At 43.2% G+C, this 13,150-nt stretch overlaps 1 protein-coding gene across 2 annotated transcripts in view; it reads left to right on the top strand.

Moving 5' to 3' along the window:
* The window catches only part of PTPRM (protein tyrosine phosphatase receptor type M), a 759,173-nt gene that overhangs the window by 277,123 nt on the left and 468,900 nt on the right, over window positions 1–13,150 (top strand). The window lies entirely within an intron of this gene.

Genomic DNA, 13,150 nt, shown 5'->3' with positions numbered 1-13,150 from the left:
TTGAATTTTTTCTTTCTGTCATCTGTCATATTCTAAATTTTCCCCAATGTACATGTGCTGTTTTTATGTATAAAACAAAAAAAAAGAGTTAAAAAGTAGTTTTTCTTGCAGAGGGAAAATGCTCTACTTACTGAATATCCTTCGTTTTTATAAATATATTGATAACCAATCAGGGTATAATTCAAAAATATGGCCTTTGGGACCAAGTTTCTTCTTTTGTAGGATTAAAATGGAAGCAAGGGAAGTGGGTTTGGCTAAGGCAGGCTTCATAAGGCTGTGTATGATGGACTAGGCTAAGAGGCTGAGTGTTTTTAGAAACTTCTTTTGGAGGGGACCTTCCCACAGCAGAGAAGGCCTAGCTAGTTCCCCTCTGGAACCTGCACTGGACTCTTCCTTGGTCTCCAGGCATCTAGACAAGATCAGAAGGTCTGTCCTGCTCACCTTTGCCCTGATCTTCTTCTCTTTCCCTTCAGCAATGCACACCCAAAACCTCTAGGAGTGAGCCCTTGTGGGGCTCCACGGCGGCCAGAGCCTGGTGCGTTCATTTAGTTTTGACACTGGCTACAATCCAGATCTTAAATTTTTGTTTTGCCTTTGTCTTAGTCAGCTTGAGCTGCTGCGACAAAAAGAAAAACAAAAGCCCACAATCTGGGTGGCTTAAACAACAAACCTTTATTTCTCAGCTCTGGAGGCTGAAAAGTCCAAAATAAGGGGCCCTCAGATTCCGTTATTGTTAAGGGCCCCCTTCCTGGCTTATGGAGGCCACGTTCTGCTCTTCTGTGTGTGCTCAGATGACCTCCCCATGCGTGCAGCAGAGAGAGCCCTGGTCTCTCTTCCTCTTCTTATAAGGGCACTAATCCCATTATGGAGCTCCACCCTCATTGCCTCAGCTAAGCATAATCACCTCTCTGATGCTCCATCTCCCAATTCTATCACTTTGGGAGTTAGGGCTTCAACATATGAATTTGAAAGGGACACAGCACTCAGCCCATAATAGCCTTGAACACACCTGGCTCAGACAGTCAGAACTAAAGGAATGATTTAATTTATCAACAGTCTCAGGAGATCGGCCTTTAAAAGGAATTATCAAACTACAGTTGGCCCTTGAATAGTGTGGAGCTTAAGGGTGCTGACCCCCCAACACACACACAATTGAAAATCCATATGTAACTTTTGACTCCGCCCAGACTTAACCACTGATAGCCCACTGTTGACCAGAATCCTCACCGATAACATGAAAAGTCAATTAGCACATATCCTGTGTGTTATGTGTATTATATACTATATTCTTACAGTAAAATAAGCTAGAGAAGAGAAAATGTTATTAAGAAAATCATAAGGAAGAGAAAATACATTTATGGTACTGTACTGTATTTATTGATACATTAAGTTTACATCATCTGTTTAGAAGATGAATCATGTGTCGGTACCTACATCAATAGTGTCTTATATGATACAAACACCATAGATGTTATATGTATTACTAACACTAGATAACAATAAGGAAAAGATAATGTGAAAAGTAAACTCATTATTTACAGTTGTGACAATTCATGCATCGATGACGAAGAAGCAGCAATGTGATTGGTTTACGGTCACCTCATGCAATCCATACAGTTGCTTTTTCGTAGCCTAGCCTATATACCAATGAATGAATTATCAGATTTTTTTTTTTTTTTTTTTTTTTTGTGGTATGTGGGCCTCTCACTTTTTTGTCCTCCTCTCCCGTTGCGGAGCACAGGCTCCGGACGCGCAGGCCCAGCAGCCATGGCTCACGGGCCCAGCAGCTCCGCGGCATGTGGGATCTTCGCGGACCGGGGCATGAACCGCGTCCCCTGCATCAGCAGGCGGACTCTTAACCACTGCGCCACCAGGGAAGCCCCTTGAGCTCTTTTGAATAAAATATTTTGCCTTCCCAATTGTGAGCCTCTGACCCTCACCCCCAAACTCTCCTGCTCCTCACTGTGACCTCTGTCACGTTGCCGAGCAGTACCTGCTTTACCATATTCCACTGGAATGTAGTTCTCATTATAGCTTTTTGGTTCACTGGGTGATTGTTAGTTTCATACTCTGGGTTTAAAGGTGGATTTGCAGAGATTCTTTAAACCAGTGTTGCTAAATGTTTAAGATCAAAGTTTGTTAAGCATCTGGATCCACTGAAAATGCATTTGTTCATTTAATTCCCAAGAAGTCTAACCAAGCCTCAGCCTTTCACGTTTTAAAGGCATCGTTAAGGTTGTACTTCCCTCTTTTCTCCCCTTTATCTGCTGGGCAGTAAACATAGTGAAGTCATTACCCTAATAGTAACATAAACTATTAGATAAATGGCGCTCAGTAGACGATACAAGAGAGATGTCAGCAGGAAATTTCCCAAATGCTGAGATAGACCTTAAAATCACCATGTTAAGACTTGATGTTCCCAGTTGGCATGGGGAAAATACATTGTATCAACAGGTGGAGAGGAAGGAGAATACCTACCAATCCTATTTCCATCCTTGGCTCCAGATGGCAGCTGAACTGGAGGTGATCAGAAAAAAAGCTGGAAAAATCCGTTTTCCATGTTCAGGCAGCACTGCCCTGGATGGGGTCTTCCCCGCTGCACCCGTGGGGCGAGCACACCTTTACTAAGGAAATGCCTGTCATATCCTGATGTTCGTAAAAACCTGACTTATGCAGGAGCCATCTGCTTTTAGATCAATTTCCCAGACAGATTCCTCCATCAGGAGTTTTGTACTAGCCTGAGGATGTGCTTCTGCTTTAGGTGACTATTATATTTCTAATTGCAAAATACACAAAAATTATTTTTCTGGTATCACGTGTACGTGCATGCCTGTGACATTTTCTTTTATGAACATAGTTCATAAGAGTCAGTATCCAAATGATGCATTCTTAATATACAGATAGGCTGTTTCTGGGACCAAAAGCTGAGGACAAGATAATAGGACATGGACATTTAAAGGAGGTGATAACGTTTGAGAGACCCTCTCTCTCTGCACAGGGACTCTGCTTCCCCCAGATGTCCCATTAGTATTTAGGCTGCAAGATACATGACAGAGATCTAAAAAATTAATGTAGAGTGAGCACATGCTTGAAATACTAGTATATTAAAATATTTTATATTCATATAGTACTTTATATGATGCTTTTCACACTTTGTAAAGTAATTTTGATCTAATGAATTAAGATTGATGAGTTAAGTCTTAAAAGATTTCATATTACAATATTGCTTGTAAATGAGCCGCATCATACTGTAGTAAAAGAACATACGCTTTGCATCAGACAGAACTGGATTTGAATATGAGCCCTGTTTACTTATAAGCTTGGGCAACTTAAATGTACTGAGCCTTCCTAATTACGGGGCTAAATATAAAGACAGGGCAGGGTGTGAAGATGAATGGAAGAACACATTTTGGATGTGCTGGCCTCTCAATACATGGTGGTAGTTTATGGAGGTTCAGGTTTGTGGAAAACAGAAAAAAGGGGAAGCAGATAATAGTCGAGTGCTTTCTCCTGCTAAGTCACTCCTTAAGTGTGTTTGGTGCGATGGCAGAAGGTATGCAATGAAAAAGGGTTCTGGGAACAAATCCTTCAGTGAAACAGTGGATGAAACGGGATGAAGCAAGGGCTTTCCCGCCAGAACATTCTAGCATGTTAGCCCTGCAACTGCTATCGTGGTGCTCTGGGCACTCTGCCTACACCTGGGGAGCAGGTGCTCTGGGCGGGCGGACCAGGAACGGGGGTGCTGGGCTGGGTTCCTTCTGTCTGTCCTGTACCTGATCCTCCCATGCTTTTGTCAAGAATGTCCATTTCTCCCTCATCTTTGGCTGCAAGATACTGAGTTGATTCTCTTCTTGGTCAGAGTCTGAGTCTTGTAAGTTGTTGGATTTGGGGAGGTTTTCGGTGCAACCACACACCACTGCACTGTGTACTTTGGATAAACATAGTGGGTTCTCTTGGGCACCTCTTTGTTTTTATAACCTTTCTGCTAACATGACCTAGATTAGCATGTGTAGAGTTTCAAAATGGTTCTTAGCAGAGTCAAGTGTTCTTGCCACTTTATGGAGCGTTTCCTATTTAAGGGAAAATAACATTCTGCCAGTACACATCACAAGGGTAATCTGCATGGAATACAGCTAATTGCAGGTTAATTACTGTTCATTAACACATAAATCGTCAAGTATCTGGTGATTAACATGTATTTAATTACTTAATTAGTGTTTGTCCTGACTGCTGTGGCTAGACCCTGCCCCTCTGTCAGGTGGCAGCATAAGTGCGGGCTGCCTGCTTTCACCAGGGCACCTGGGCTGTGACACCTGCTTCCTCTGATTTAGACACTGCCTTTTGCCATTTTAAGAACAGCACGTTCCTCTCACAAGCACCCTTTTACTTTATTGTGCCGATTAAAAAAAGATTTCACTTTGATTCTGTTTCTTCTCCCCTCCTCTCTCCTCTTGTCCACCTGCAAGTTTCCGAGGCCTCTGATGGATTCTTCTGGGTTCTTAACCCCACCTGTACCCAGAGACACCCCTGGAACCCCACACTCACTGCCTTTCTCCCTGCTTTTGGAGATAGTGATTCTGAGTCCTGTCGGAGGCCAGGAGGGCAGTGATCTTTAATACAAATGGTTGCTTTGAAAAGGAAAAAATGCACAGGCGGCCTTGAAATCCCTCCCCCAGGCCCCTCAGTAAAGGTGTTATGCCAGGCTGTGGGCAGTGACAAGAGGGATGGGAAGGTAAAGTCAGGGAAGATACTGGCCTTCTGGTTGCTCCAGAGCCTCCTGTAAAAACAAGTCCCTTAGAAGCACCGAAGGGCCTGACAGGAGAGGAGGCATGGATCTGTGCTCTCAGTTCTCCGTGCACTGAGCTTATCAAGGGGCCAGCACTTCGGGGAGGCGTGGATCCGTGCTCTCAGTTCTCCGTGCACTGAGCTTATCAAGGGGCCAGCGCTTCGGGGAGGCTAAGCGAAGATTTACCCTTTACCTGTCTGCTGTCTTTCCTGGTGGACGAGGGGTGAGGGAACAGGAGATGCTTGATCTTTCCCACCCCTTCCCATCACACTCCCTCCTGGACTCCTGTACGGCAGCCTCGCTTTCTTCGCTGGACTGGCCTTCAGCCCACTTATTTTATTAGAAGGTCATGTAAGCCACGCCGAATGGCAGCCGCTCGGCAGGCATTTGCTGCCCAGAGACAGTGTTTAAGGTCTGCGTGGATGAGTGTTTTCCAGACTGTGCTCCAAGGAAGGTTAAGAGGCACCGGTCAACCAAATGGGAAGAAGCACTGATTTATGCAAAGTAGGACACATTCTGTACTGCCAGGCCTTTCAGAGCCCGGGAGTGTTTCTGCATCTCCCCGGGTGACCCATGGCAGGTGCAGGTGCCTAGCTGGAGCGTGCACATCCGTTTGGCTTTAGCAGAGCATCTCGAGTCCAGTATTCCCTGGAGCACCTTGGGAAATCCTGATATGTACTGATGGAAAAAGAGAACATTCCCTGACTCCATAAATTCCTTAGCTTATGGCCATTATTCCAAGTGCGTGACCATTGAATTGCTTCGTACCAAGTGCAAGACAATCGAATTGCTTCGTCCCTCTAGGAGGACACGGGGAATTAGATGTGGCAGTGAAATAGAACCCTGTCTCGAACAGGAAAGCTATTCTAAGCAGGTACTCCTGTCCTCAGCATTTTGTGCTTAAAAAAGATGAGTTTTAAGAAATCAGTGAGGACATATGAAGCTGTCACTCTACTACAGACTCAGAGCTGCATTTAGGAAGAAGCAGAGGGAGTCATGTGACAGTTTCGTATCTTCAAAGATAATCTTTTAGATATTTATTTTGCAAAGCTTACCACGTCTCTGGGTTTCCTTCTCAGTTTCTATTTGTTATTTGATGATCAAGGACAAGTCCTTCTTCTGGGTGGACATCTTCCACTTCTCTGTGGTCTGTCACTTCTTGCTTCTGAGCACTTTTCCTTATCACTTTCCTACTTTTTTTCCCTCTGCCTTAATTTTCTTACATATCCCATTTTATAGAATGGGCATTTGAGCCATGATTAGAAAAGATTGGAAAAGAACACTACTTCTTTTCAAAAGGGAAAGGGAAAACACAAAAGTGAAGAAAGTTGTGTTATTTACTGGTAGAAAAAATAGATGACATCATTTCAGAGTGTCCTAAATGGCAAGACAAAGCACTGATAATTAGCTTCATTTTGAATCTTATCCTTTGAATGCCTTTAACGGAGAGAAAGTAGGTTTTAACTTTGCTTTGATAACATGTTCATGGACTTCCCTGGTGACTTACTGGTTAAGAATCTGCCTGCCAATGCAGGGGACACGGGTTCGAGCCCTGGTCTGGGAAGATCCCACATGCCCCAGAGCACCTAAGCCCCTGAGCCACAACTACGGAAGCCCGCGCACCTAGAGCCCATGCTCCGCAACAAGAGAAGCCACGGCAATGAGAAGCCCGTGCAATGCAACGAAGAGTAGCCTCTGCTTGCTGTAACTAGAGAAAGCCCGCGCGTAGCAACATAGACCTAACACAGCCAAAAATGAATAAATAAAATAACAATGCTAAAAAGAAATGTGCATATAAACAAAGGTTTCAGTACTTCGTTCCTGATTTGGTAAGGTCTATCGTTTGTGGTTTTGCTTTGACTCTTCATCATTACAGAAACTTTTCTTTTCCTATGTTTTTGTTTTTTATTTAACTTATTTGGATAAAAAAAATCAGTTTTTGTGCATGTGATCCACCTTAGCTTTTTATTTAAACCAAAACCAGAAAGGAGCTACAAGGCTCTGTGTGGGAGGACAGACAGATGCCACGGAATCCCCTTTGTTCTAGGGGACTGACAGTTTCCACCAGCCCATCTTCTGTGGGGAGTGTTTGTGTTGGTGAGATAATACCTTCGCTTTGCTTATACGTGGCAGGAAAAGTGGCAGCGTGGAAAGCTAATTTTGCTTCTCACTAAAGCAGGGAACATTGGAGATGCTGCAGTGTTAAACTTCTTCCCGTCTCCTGTTTGGCAGACTCAGATCCAGGATGGCTTTCCATGAGCAAACAAAACAGCACTAGTGAGTGGTTTAACCAGTTGCTTCCTACCTGAAAGGCAGTGGCTTTTCCCCAAGGCTCCAAAGATGGTGGAGCTGCACCGTCTTGTCTCCTGAGATGTTATTTGTTGAGTGGTTGAAAGAATATGGATTCTCTCTAGTCTACATGTCTTTACATCCCATGGCTGCCAGTAATATCTGGGAACTGAGAGCAAAAATGAGCATTGAGTCCTTCCAGTGACCAAGAACTTTGATAGAAGTGGGTCTCGGTGTGAATCCAAACACACGAATACAGTTTTGTTCTAAACATCACAGTGAGCGCCCAATGAGTAAACACTGGACTACTGCTTCTGGGGGACATAGGGCATTAGTCCCGTGTTGAGAGCCTGTGGTCACAAGGCTTTCATCAACTGATCAATACCTAACCTTGGTTTATGTGTGTTTCTGTAAAGATGCCTTATTTAATGTGTATCATTGATTCTTAACAGTGAACTTGGCCCAGAGTGCTAGGCTTAGGCGTGAAGGAAGCTTATTTAACACACGTTTTCTCTGTAAGACACATCACAGCCTTCTTGCACTTGGCGATACCAGACAGCGTTTCAGCATTGCGCTGGGGGCCATCTTAAATAGCAGCATCGCCAATAAAAGGCACAAAAAGGTGAAAATGTGACCCATTTAGACGAGGATAAGGACACTTGTTAGTGGCAGGAGAAGGGAAGCTGGAAGGCAGAGCTTCTTCTTGCCCGGCCTCTGCTGGGATGTGTGTGTCCGGCGACGCCAACCTTTGCCGCTCTGTCCACGTTCACAAGTGACCAAGAATGCTTTGCAGGTATTGATTTTGGGGTTTCGAAAAAACTAACGAGTAGACAAATTCAGAATCAGCAAATAATGAGGATTCATTTTATTTTCTGTTAAGCAAAATTTCTCCCACCAAAAAAAAAGTGAGGTAAGATTAAATACTGTGTGATGACAAAATTATTCCAGAATATGGTAATTTGGCTCTGTGATTCCATCATACCCATCCCCCACTTCAGCTTTCAACTTTTCAAATAATCATAGCTTAGATTAGGCTAGAGAGCAAAGGCATTTTTCCTAAAAATGTATGTGTTTGGTAAAAACAAATAAAAACATTTAGCTGTAATCGAGCTAGTGCCAAAGGACATTGTGCAGAATGAGATCTGAGAGTCAGGTTGGAATACAAAAGTGTTATAAATTCTCAGTAGTTTAGCTTATTTATAGAGGATTTGCCTTCTAAATGAGCTGGATTTTCCTTCATTTTTTAATTTAATTTTTAAGACAGTGTTTTGAGGTCTATCAAGTAATTCGTGTCTATGGTTTTGTTTTGGTATATTGCAATTATGCTTTTAAAAATTGGTAATGATACTCCAATGCTACGTGGGCCTTTAAAACACCACCCGTATATAAGAGCTGAAACAAGTCAAGCCAGGAGAGGGCTTTCTCCCTGTTATTGCTAGAGTTCAAGGCTCCCCCAGGAAGTGCAAAGCATATTGTATTTGGCTGAGACGAACCACTGCTATCCATGTGTGCTTTCTTGTTATCTAGAGTAATGGCAGCCTGTTGGTGAGCAAAGCAGGAAAGCTTCCTCTTAAAGCAGGAGGCTGGATAGTAAATATTTCAGGCTTTTCGGGCCAGATGGTCTCTGTGGCAGCAACTCCACTGTGCTGTGATTGTGTGAGAGTCGCTGTAGACAATCCGTAAATGAATAAGCGTGACTGCGTTCCAAGAAAGCTTTATTTTCCGACATGGAAATTTGAATTCCATCTACTTTTCATGTATCACAAAATCTTCTTCTTTTGATTTCCTCCTACCAGTGAAAACTGTAAAAACCATCCTTAGTTTGTGGGCCAGACAGAAACAGAGGTTGGGGCAGATTTGGTCCATTTGCTGTAGTTTGCTGACCCTTGTCTTAAAACTGGCATTGTTAAAACTGTGTCATATAACGGTCCCTTGCATCTTTATTTCTAGGTCAAATAGATGATGACTACATTTCTTAGTTCAATCTGGAAGTGAAGAATTTAGAACATATGTACATCTATGCATTAAAAGTCATATATATTTGTGTGTATGTATATATATGTGTGTGTATGCATGGTTATATATTATATATGTGTGTGTATGTGCATGTGTATATGTGCATGTGTATACACATGTGTATGTGTATATGTCTATGTATTCTACATATATAGTCTCTCATACCTGCTAGATTAGGCAGTTGGGTAACATGAAAGAAGCCCAGACTTGGAAGTAAAATAGACCAAGAATTATACCCTGATTGCATGACCTCAGAAACATTCCTTAACCTTACTGAGTCTGCCTACTCATCCCTAAAGGGGAGTTAATATTATCTACCTCATATGGTTGACTGAGAAAAAATTAGATAATATGTACAAAATGGACCTGGGACATGGATGTATATGATAAATAAATGTTTTTTGAATGATTCATTTTTTTTATAAAGAAAAGATTTGGTGTGTTTCCCTCAAGAGATCCAAGTCTCACGTCTAATGTAGATTTTCAGTATATTCTGTCCTGTTTGATAAAAATAAGCGTGGCCACATCCCTAAATCAACTTTCACGCCTTTCTTTATTCTCTTTCCGGTGGTGCTGTTGGTGGCCTCGTGTTACTGGTTGCTGTGACCTCAATGTTTTTGTTCTTGGATGCAGGCATCTTTAGACGTGCCCCTGACTGCCACCCCCATCCCCGCCCTGGGCTCTGCATACCTGTGTTATAATTCCCCTAGAGCAATATCTGTCCTTTCAATAGAGTAGTCCCTCATTTGACAGAAAGAGACAAAACTATTTCTGCTTCTGAAACTTTCTTGGTAAGGGCACTGGCTAGAAAATAGTACAAAATGGAAAACTTGCCAGACAGCAAGAGTTCATGACAAGGAAACCTTTTCAGGGGGTGCTTAAATCTGTTCTTAAGGAACCTATTTAAGTCAGGCCTCATCCTTTGAACTGCATGTTTTAACCCTGTTGTTTGTTAGAAAAAAAACAGTCGATTTCTTAATGGTCAGGTGGTAGGTAAATTCAAGATAGTCATCAACCTGTGATTGTCCGACAGCACCTAAATTCAGATATCTTCATTTAATCACATTTATTTCAAAGTAGCAAACATTCAGTGCAAATCATACCCAGTTTATAGTCGTGGTTTGTGTTGAAACATTTATAACCTAAATTATAAACTTGATGAAAAAAATAACAAAACTTGTACTCGTAAGTCCCTTAATTGAAATGAACTTCTAAGAAAGAGCTGGAAAGTGACCTTTTGAAAAACATGCCTCAGGGGCTTCCCTGGTGGCGCAGTGGTTGAGAGTCCGCCTGCCGATGCAGGGGACACGGGTTCGTGCCCCGGTCCGGGAAGATCCCACATGCTGCGGAGCGGCTGGGCCCGTGAGCCATGGCCGCTGAGTCTGCGCGTCCGGAGCCTGTGCTCCGCAGTGGGAGAGGCCACAACAGTGAGAGGCCCGCGTACTGCAAAAAAAAAAAAAAAAAAGCTTCAATTTTTTGGAAAGAAACATTGAAGTGATTGCTTCAAGCTTGCAACACATTATGCACCTTCTGTTGTTTAAAACCTAAGGTGTCATACTAAGTTTTTATTTATCTATTTTATAGAAATCTACATGTCTGTGCATCTGTGTGCAAGTGTATAGACACAGACCCATAAACATATCTATAAAGATTGTTTTCCTCTTTTTGTCCCTGCAGTTAGCTGTAAGTCAGTGCTGGAACCTGCCATGTTCAGAAGTTTGCTTCAGAAGTTTCCAGTTAAAGGAAAGGGCCAGTCCATCGGTCTCCAGTGTATCTGTAATCAGACTCTGGCTTTCTTTGCTTCTTGGTATTCCAGCTGGAAGACTGAGAGCGGCAAAGTTTCAGGTGTAAACTTAGTTCACTTCTTTGGTTGTGGCCTCACTGGCGAGTCATCTTGCTGGGAAATTTGGGGAATTGGCTTCTTGCTGAGTCTTGCTCTGGCTCTAGCCTGGCTGAGATGCTGGGTAAGTGCTTGCTCAGGCATCTGTGGGTTTGCACTTAGCAGGCTGAGAACTGGGCTGGAGGTAGTGTTGGGTGTATCACGGGCATCCTGGCTGGTTAAGAAAGGAGGAGGGGAAGGTTCATGGTCCGACGAGCTCCATACTGTTCCCATCTGTCATTTGGCTGTTCTTGTCTCCCTTCTGTTCTTTCATTGTTACTTATTTTTTCTCCAACTAAATCTTATATTTCATAAAATTGTCTAATTTTTTGATGCCCCCCCCCCCCCGCCCAGAGCATGTAGTAAATATTTGGACAATAAGGCTCAGAATCTTTGGGCATAAAACTTTTTTTTTTTTTTTTGCGGTACACGGGCCTCTCACTGCTGTGGCCTCTCCCGTTGCAGAGCACAGGCTCCGGACGCGCAGGCCCAGCGGCCATGGCTCACTGGCCCAGTCGCTCTGTGGCATGTGGGATCCTCCCAGACCGGGGCACGAACCCGTGTCCCCTGCATCAGCAGGCGGACTCTCGAGCACTGCGGCACCAGGGAAGCCCTCTGGGCATAAAACTTTTGAGGGTCCTAAGTTCTCTTAATGTGATGGATGAAAAAACAGATTCAGAGGTTTTAAGCTGGCTTTTCTAGTGTCTAATTCCTTCCCCCCCTTCCTTTCTCTCTCCTTTTCCATGGTAGGGCCATGGCCTTGTGTTGGATTCAATTAAATATGGTGCATTAAATTTACACGTGTCAACTTTTAAAAACAGATCCACATAAGCATGCTTTCTATATGTACATTATATTCTAAGAGTTAACGCATCCCTTTAAAAATGAGGAGTATTCCATTTTTATGAGAAGCTTCAGCCCTTGTAGTTGATAAAGGAAAACATATAACTTTTGGTAAGAAGAAGGACAAACCTGCTGAGGAAAGGGATCTTCATCTATTCCGTTCATGATGTACTCCAAGCGCCTGGAGTAGAGAGATGCTTGGTGGAGACTTGAACTGGATGAATGAATGTATAAGAGGGAGGGAAGAAGGCAGGAAAGATGCATGAACTTCTGGGTTTGGCTCTCAAAGTACCCTTTTCATGGCCAGAGTGATGGCGTTCTTGGGTCACTGGTGGTGCTGGGCATCAGTCTGTGCTGTGGCCACTCTGACCAGAGCATCTGGCCGGTTCCTGCTCTGCCTGCAGATGCTGCTCCTCCCAGGCGGGATCTGGCCGTTTCCCGGGAGCCCTGTCTGGAGAGCCCTGGGAAGGATTTTTCCTCCACTCGTTCTCCGTGTCCATCTGCTTTTTGCCCCTCAGTTGTCCTGTCTCAGACTTCAGTAGAGAGAGAAGCTAGCAAGATCCCATTGCAGGAATATCTGTGCATCTCTTCCTTTCTCTGTACTATCAGTGAAAAATATGTATATTAACCTCCTAAACAGGAGCAAGTTTCATTTCATTTCTGTTCTCCTGCTGGGCCCCTCCTCCCTCTGTGTGTTTTGTATTTCAGCTTGGTGGCATCCTGGCACGGAGACGTCTAGGATAGCAGGTGTTTCTGGGATGACTTCTATCTGGGAAGCCCCCGAGCTTTTCCACTGGGGGTCCTGCTCATTGCTTCCTCCATGCTTGCATCCATCACACAAACATAAATAATGCAGTCCTTTGGCTGCAGTGTTCATTCAGGCAACGGGCAGTAGTGAAAATGCCACGATATTTGGAATCAGAAAGATTGGGATTTTAAGTTACACCCGCCATAGACGCATCGCATGTTTTTGGACCATTACTTTGTATCTAAATCTCTTTGTTCTTGAAATATTGAATCCTTGAAGAATCTCTTCATGTGAAATAATAAATAAGACAGTGGAGTAATATCTGCCCAGGGTATGTAACATATTATGTGTGTAGTAAATGGTCACTTATAATTACTTTTTTTAAATTGAAACTTTTATGGGGATAATTGTGGAGTCAGATGCAGTAGTAAAAAATAATACAGATTCCTATGTACACTTCACCCAGTTTCTTCTGATGGTAACACTTGGCAAACCTCAAGTATAATGTCACAATGACATTGTTAAAATCTAGAGCTTTTTCAGAGTTCCCCAGTTTTACTTGTACTTGTGTATGCATGTGGGTGTATTT

Source organism: Aethalodelphis obliquidens, unplaced genomic scaffold (genome assembly GCF_003676395.1).
Source record: "Aethalodelphis obliquidens isolate GAN/ISIS:26980383/991018 unplaced genomic scaffold, ASM367639v1 scaffold63, whole genome shotgun sequence".
Taxonomy (NCBI): domain Eukaryota; kingdom Metazoa; phylum Chordata; class Mammalia; order Artiodactyla; family Delphinidae; genus Aethalodelphis; species Aethalodelphis obliquidens.
This window is presented reverse-complemented; position numbering and strand designations above follow the sequence as displayed.